This window comes from Zingiber officinale, chromosome 6A (assembly GCF_018446385.1).
Source record: "Zingiber officinale cultivar Zhangliang chromosome 6A, Zo_v1.1, whole genome shotgun sequence".
Taxonomy (NCBI): domain Eukaryota; kingdom Viridiplantae; phylum Streptophyta; class Magnoliopsida; order Zingiberales; family Zingiberaceae; genus Zingiber; species Zingiber officinale.
In genome coordinates, this window is record NC_055997.1 from 70,972,424 (window position 1) to 70,980,525 (window position 8,102).

An 8,102-nucleotide genomic window follows, 5' to 3' on the forward strand; every position below is an offset into this window, starting at 1 on the left:
CCGGAAAAGGGCTCACCCGAACCCAATTTTCGGTCTTCTCGAGTGGGCTTCTGCTCCGGCTTCTCGTCCCTCGGAATCGTCGCGTGTTTCCTTCTCATCCGTCGGTGTACTCATCCGCAGTCTTCATCCTTCGGATGCACCGCGTGCCGTCCTTCTCGCTAGCTGCGTCTCTTGCTCCTCGAGCAGTCTTCCGCTCTGGCTTTTGTCCCTCGGAACCACCACACGCTTCCTTCTCGTCCGCCGGTGTACTCTTCCGCAGCGCCTCGTCCCTCAGACGCACCGCGTGCCGTTCTTCTCGCTAGCTGCGTCTTCCACTCGACTACCTGTGCTCCTAAGCTCCTGCACACTTAGACACAAGGTTAGAAACACACAGGACCTAACTTAACTTGTTGATCACACCAAAACAACCTTGGGATTCTAACAATTGCTTTTCCTCTCATGCTCAAGGCCTTTTATAGGATGCCTTTAATGAGGTTATTATAGGGATCAGTGACCGGATAGAAGGGGGGATGGATAGCTAGGTCACCCCCAATTCAATTGCTTCTCTACAAAACATTAGTGCACAAGCGGAAATGCAAAAACTAAAGCAATGAAGGCAAACAAGAATACAAACGCTAACATGATTCCTTTACGTGGTTCGAAGATAAAGTTCCTACTCCATGGTTATCCGTAAAGTGGGTGATCCCGATCCATTGGTGGATGACTCCCCGGAAACTCCGGTCAGCTCAAACCTCCTTGTGGGTGGAGAAACTTCGCTACAAACTCACCAAGACCTCTTGGACACAAGGGAAACCTTGACCAATGGTAGACTACTAATTAGACTTTAACCAAGTCCAATTTCGTCAACTATAACCAAGCTCCCAATCTTTGGTTATATAGGTCACGGGTTGAAAAACTCCGCCTACTAGTCGACTATTGAAATTGTCAGTCGACTGTCCTATGTGGAGATTCAATCATTATATCCCAATGGCTCGATACCAGTCGACTGGTAAAAGTACCAATTGACTGCTCCACACTGGCTGAGCGAACAAAAATATTTTGTTTGCTCCTAGTCGACTGGTACCCGAGTACAATCTCTCAACACTCGGACTCTCACCCTTACGACTCACTTGACTTTTCGTTGCAGCTTTGACCTCTTGCTTTCAAACTTACTTCCTTTGGCTCTCGTCCCTCGGATGCACCTAAGCCCGCAGCTCGTCCCAATGTCATCCTTTGCGTATACCTCGAAGTCGCTTCCCTCGGCCCTTGTTCTTACTGCCTTGTCTATAGTCCCTTGGATGTTTCATCCTTCACCGGACCCGAAGTCATCAACCTGAGTCATATGTGTATCCTGCAAACTTGTACAACTCAAATACACATATCAAATATGTCACGCCCCCAAAGGAGTCCCTATCGAAAAATTTCGGTAGCATCTCCCCTGTACCGGTGACAATCTGAGGCATACATACATACAAAATACATCAACCACATACGGTTGGAATATACACACAACCACACAGTTAATAATGCAGCCCACACGGCTGAAACATAGCATAACCACGCAGTTAATAATGCAACCCACACGATTGAAATATAGCACAGCAGAAATCAAAAAGTAACGAACATGCAACGAACAAAACAACTAACTGCGAGCCAACTCGGCTTGACACAACATCACTAAACCAAATACAAGATACCACAAGACAAAACTCCAAGTCCACATCAACTATTACAATGCCAAGATCACAAATCCAAAACAAAATAGTGTAAGAAACTGAAACCAGAAGATCGTCCTCGAATGTGACGTGGGGCTAGCGAACAGAACTTCCAAGCGACTCCATAAATCCTTTACATGCTACCTGGCAAAATAAACCAGTTTATGGGGTGGTGAGTGCTGAAACTCAGCGGGTAATAGACAGATAGTACATGAACGTAATAAAGAACTAGAGATACAAGATATACAGTCTCGTAGGGAGAAATAGCAGATACTACAGTGATATCATAATAAGTATCTATACCTGAAACCATATCCTAAGCTAGTAATAGAAAATTAGGTGTAGCACGGACCTGCTACAGTATTGCTCATAACTACATGGGTAAAATGTGAGGTATATACATATTAACAATAAGAAAATCAATGTCTAAACTCATACCTCAGGTATATATTTCAACCTATGTGAGCATATCAACATAAGTAAGCAACAGCAGCATAAATAAGCAATAACAGCATAAGTAAGCAACAACATCAACAGGTATAATAATAACAGCGTATGCACGGATGGTCACTCCCGCCCACCCCTCTGCACCATGATCCTTGTATGGTCTAGAGGTCGGGTCAGTGACAGACTGTACACCACTCCAGCTACCACTACTCTCGAGTAGCCGAGGGGGCAGTTGCATAGTAGCTAACTAGCTACATCTACGACGAGGGTCCCTGCTGCCCGCAACTCCAGCTATCACTACCCATGAGTGAGCGAGTGGGGGGCACGACAAGACAAGCGACACTTGTAACGTCACGGCCCCTCAGCCCCTTGGGCGGCCACACTAGCGTCCCAACTGGCGGCCCCTGATGGTCCCTTGGGTAGTCACAATGGCGGACCAACTAGTGACCCCTTATGTCGTCATCCGATGACCCTCATCCGTGTCGTTACTCACAAGGACTTCCCACCCCTGGCCAGTGGATTTTTGCCTTCCCCGAGATTCGAACTCTAGATCTCCAGGTTAAATACTAGAGTTTATGAATCCTTGTCACGCCCTGGGGGAGTCCCTGTCCAAAGAAATTTCGGCAACATCTCCCCTGTACGACTGATAATCTGAAACTATCTATAATGCCCTCTAGGCCACATATACCTCGGCCAACACGACCGGAACAATAACAATAATATAAGGCAATCACCCACGCAGTTAATAGTTAATAAACTAGAACAGTGATAAGAGGACTCAAAAACAACCCTACTCAACTACACCCATAAAGCACAAAATCGATGTACTCCAATACACCCATAAAGCTCAAATCCGATGATAAAATCAACTCACCTCTTCTGCCGTCTAAGCAGTCATGTAGCAAAACAAATCCAAATAAAACTCATAGACAATATCCATAAAGTAAACTAATACAAGTCCAGATGTCAAAAGCAGAATAAGTCTAAACACAGTCTAATAAATAAGAACCAAAAGACCAACAAAACGTCCTCGTGGACTGTAGGGGACTAGCGACTGGAACTCTCCGGACAGCATCAACCTGAAAATAGCAACAGAGGAGGGTGTGAGTCCAACACTCAGCGGGTAACAACTGATATGCATAATAAACACAATAACAACCAGCACTAATCATGTGTACAGTCTCCTGATACAAGAAGGATAAATCGAGGTAAGTAAGAAAAGTACTAACCAGACCGGTATAAGTATACAGTCGTCGGATCGAGAAGTATCAAAATCTCGTATGAATGTCAATCATACGATCGATATAAACGCAGTAAATGTAGCAAACACAAGCAATAAACGATCACGATATGATGACAATGTCATGGTTACCCCGACGACCATCTCACTGATGGTGAGACAGTGGGTAGGGATGTGACAATCGTACACTCTGCCATTACTGCTCCTGAGTGACGTGGACGGGATGCTGTTGAGTACACCTATCCTCCTACCCCAAATCATAATGGGGAGCTCAATGCCTCATCTCCCGACATACGATGACGGGAGGAATCTCTGCCACCACTGCGTCGCACTATCCACGAGCGGACCAACGAGCCAAACAAAGTTCAACCGGCTACCACGCTACTACACTAAACCAATGGACACAACAGAGCAGAATCGTCACGGCCACTACCGAGTCACTGGACTAACGGAGCTAAACAGAATCACACATCTTATATATCACTAACCCATGAGTGATGGTGTGTGCAGATACATGTAACTGGCAATGTGCTCGACAATAATGGAGCAGACTATCGCACAACATGCAATCATGCGAAATGATGCATGCCACTAAACATGGCAATATCATGAACAACATAGCAATATCCATATATAAATATAAAATGTGTACCATAGGACAATGAACCAAATCAAAGGTACACAGATTAGATAAGGTATCAAAAACCCTAGGTCCTGAACATAATAAATATCATGGTTGTGTCACTACCTCTATAAGCATGTATAATCAGGTAAATAGTAACATGATGTGCATAACAAATAAACAAACAAGCATGTAACAGATCGGGTAGTGATCAACCGAAACAAATAAGAAACACAATCATTGCTATTTGTTAAAAATATTTCTATGCATATCAAATGACATAAAGTCAAAGTACCCGCCTCCGATAGAAAAGTCCAATCTGGTCCGAATACGACGTCGAGATACTCGTCTCGCGTCAAAGTCCTGTAGTACATGGTATCCAGATTTAGCTAATTACATATAAATAAATTAGCTAAATCAAATCCTCGAGAAACTAACATAAATCCAACGATTAACTAGGGTTAATTTACCTTAACCCTAATCATACCATTAGATCGATTCCAAACCTAATCCATTTACACATAAACCTAAACAAACAAATCCAAGCACAACTTACCCAATTTAGCCCTCCTTTATTGAATCGCAGTCGAAGAAGTTGCTGTCGAAAATGCTGGTCGGAGCTAGATGGAGCCGCTAACCTCCACACGAGTACCCCAATCAGCAATTCCCCTTACAACCTAAGTATCCGAACCAAACATGTCACCCACCAATCTGAATTAAATTGATATATGAACCAAACCACAACTTACCTAAAACTAAGTATCTTCCTGCCAACTCACAACCACATATCTTGCTGCTGGAACTTGCGGCCGAAGCTATGGGGCATCCTTAACCAGTGATGCTTGGATCCATAGTGGAGTCGTTGATCTCTCTCTCAAATGTGGCAGCAAGGAGACCCTATGTAAGGCACTGCTCGGCCGAGCGAAGGAAGAAAAACAGAAGGGCAGAAAGGTTCGGCCGGCAGGATCACAGCGAGCAGGAAAGCTAGGGCATGGCGGTGAAACGCTGAGAACAGAGGGGAGAAGAAAACTCACACTCTGCAGTGGCACGCGTAGGAAGAACTAGGGCTCGACGTCGGCGTTGGTCGATGCTGGCCACTCGGCGCAAGAGGGGAGAGAGCGGCGTCGGCTGTGGCAGTCTCCACAGCGAGGGCGACGGGTAGAGGAGTAAGGAAGAAGGGGAAAGAGAAGAGGAGGGGATCAGCTTGGGTTTTTATCGCTCGGGGAGAAGAAAAACCATCGCGTGCAGCGTCGGTTAGGGCGAGGATCGACGTCGTTGGGCTTGGGAGGAAGCCACGCGGGTGAGGGAAAAAAACGAAGGAAAAAGAAAAAATAAAAGAAAAAGAAATAAATCTTTTCCTCATTAAAACGGGGTAGCCTAAACAGACTTTCCCGGACCATGTTTTTATCCCCGTTAACTTGTCTATACGAGCTCCGAAAAATTCCCGAAATTTTTTCAAAAATTTTGGAAAATTCTCTTATTATTATCTACTCTTTTTCCGATATTTTACAACACTCTCTAGCTACCATTACCCATGAGTGGCTGAGCGTGTGACCTTGACCAACGACTCTCTCAACCACAAAGGAGATATGGTCGCCAGCATACATGCAATGACATGATGCGTAAAATGCAACTGTCATCATATATATATATAAACAGAAAACAAGAATGCTACATGAAACCAACATGCTCAGTAAGGTGTGTAAATAACAACATTCAAGCAAGTAAGCATGATATCTAGTATCCATATATCCAATATCTAGTATTTGGTATATGGTATCTGCTAAATATCATAGATAGCAATGAGAGGCTGTATAGATATAGAAACGAGTTTCTCAAAGATTAAGTGGATAAGTATCAAGTACAGGAAAAATATGAGTGGAGTCAAGATAAATACAGGAACTATCCGAAAATATAGCTCATGCACTAAGATCAATGTACTAAAGAGATAAAGCAAGAAGTGTCCGCCTTCATTTGTAGATTGTGCTAAACAATCCCATGTCGAGACGTTCGTCTCGAACCAATGTCCTGCAAATCACATAATATACAGTTTAGCTAATCACGTATACAACAACTAACTAAACCTAAAACCCAATTCTAATTCGGTTAGGTAACTATTTAATTTAACCTAATAATCCAAATCCAACTAGATGATAAGTTCATCTTCAATCCACCAAATCAATTCAAGATCTATCCAAATCCACATATCACAACAGAATAAACCAACACATCAACTACTAAGCATTATGAACCTAACATACATAGTTCATCCACATAATCAATTGTTTGTTATCCATCCGCTAACTAATCTAACTCATTAATCAATCTCTACTAATCATCGCACCAAATGAAATCCAATAAGCAAATAAATTAACTCTAAAACTCACCTAAATTTGGATACTCCGCTGTAGGACTCTCAGCTGGAGAACTTACTATCAAAAATTATGGTCGGAGCTAGGTGAAGCTGTTGAACACAAAATCAGATACCCCAATTAGTAATCCAGCGTTCACACACCCAAACCTACTGCTAGGATTAATCTATTACCTCTACGGTGGTAGCAAGGCAACAGAGGACACCAACGATCAGCGATCGAAGGCAACCACAAAACAATAGAGCAGTAGTTGTTGCCCTAGATCCATCAGCATGTGAAAGGGCAAATCAACTTCCCAACTCTATCTCTGGTTCTTGGCAACCACTGCACAAATTAATCCACCTATCCATTTAGTGAGATTAAGATTGTTACCTCAATTTGATCTGTAGAAGCTCGATGAAGATTCCACATGTACCTATGATGAACAAGAAGTTTCCCCACCTAGATATGTGGTGGCTAGATGAAGATTTCCAACCCAACTATGAGGAAGTGGAGCTCGAGTGAGGAAGAGAGGCCGACTAGGGTGCGGGGAACTCGCGAGAGGGAGATTGGCTGGTGCTCGCGTGAGGGAAAAGAGGAAACCGGTGGCTATGGCTCGGTGGTTTTGGTGAGGAGATCGCGAGAAGGAGATGCTCGCGTGAGGAGGAGAGATCACCGACGGCTGTGGCTTGAGAGAGAAGGAGAGGCAATTGTGGCTCAGCGGCTGGCGCCCGTGTGAGGAGGAGGAGATCGGTGGCTGGGGTGCGGTGGATCGCGAGAGGGAGAGGGAAGAGAGGAGTTGGCGTGGATTTGGGAGCTAGGGCACGAGTATTAGATTTATAACTTAGGGATTTCCCAATTAAACCCTAAATCAGTTTCTCAATCAACTCCCACCTTTGAATATTCCAAACAGATTTTTCTCGAGCCCATAAGTGCATCCCCTCAAAATAGGTCATACGAGCTCCGATTAAATCTCAGAAAATTTTTAAAAATTCCTAAAAAAATCCAATAAGATAATTTGTCAAATAACCTTATTATTTAATTATTATTTGGGCACCATATTTTACAAAATATAAGAATAAACTTAACTTAAACCCTTTGTCTAAACACCAAAATACATGGTCGCACGGACCATTGGGATTGCTCCAACTTATCAAGCTTTACCTTCAAAGCTTTATTTTTCCTTTCTAGGTTCCTAAACCTAGAGTCAACATGTCCACCATGGACATTCCTAGACCTACCCTTTCTAGGCATGTGTCTCCCCTTCTTGGGATTAACGCCTTGGATCTCCTTAGGTCTACCGTTTCTAGAGTTCTCATGAATGAGTTTCCTAGGGTTATGATCGACATTTACCCTACTTCTATCATGATATTTATAACCAAAGTTATGTATAGGTAAATAACAACAATTATTTCTAGCATGCATGAGAGTATAAGAATTTAAATTTGAATTACACTTTAAATTAGGGTATACCTTTCTTACCCTTAAAGCTCCCCCTTGATTTGAGCTCCTCTTCTTTCTCTCCCATTTCTTTAAATGCGCAAGCTTCTTGATCTCCCTCTTCTTGGGACATTTTGTGTGGTAGTGTCCCTTCTCCCCACATGTGAAGCATCGATGCACATTCTCCTTCTTTGGGCTTCTTTATTCTTACAATTCTTGTTAGTGTTTAAATTAACTTGAATGAGTTTAGGATTTATCTCTTTCTTACCCAATGGACACTTACTCTTGTAGTGTCCCTTCTTATTTCA

At 43.2% G+C, this 8,102-nt stretch overlaps 1 long non-coding RNA gene across 5 annotated transcripts; it reads right to left on the minus strand.

Annotated features, from left to right (window-relative positions):
- Positions 1 to 1,622: 1,622 nt before the first annotated feature.
- LOC121996520 lies at positions 1,623 to 7,169 on the minus strand. Of its 5 annotated transcripts, none has more exons than XR_006116103.1 (4): positions 6,549 to 7,169; positions 6,391 to 6,467; positions 5,901 to 6,031; positions 1,623 to 1,838 (listed from the first exon to the last, which is right to left on the minus strand). It is a non-coding gene; the product is annotated as an uncharacterized LOC121996520 (long non-coding RNA). The 5 variants fall into 5 exon arrangements; XR_006116102.1 differs by lacking the exon at positions 1,623 to 1,838 and adding an exon at positions 2,999 to 3,220; XR_006116101.1 differs by lacking the exon at positions 1,623 to 1,838 and having other exon boundaries at positions 5,844 to 6,031; positions 6,549 to 6,699; positions 6,791 to 7,169.
- Between the last annotated feature and the right edge of the window lie 933 nt (positions 7,170 to 8,102).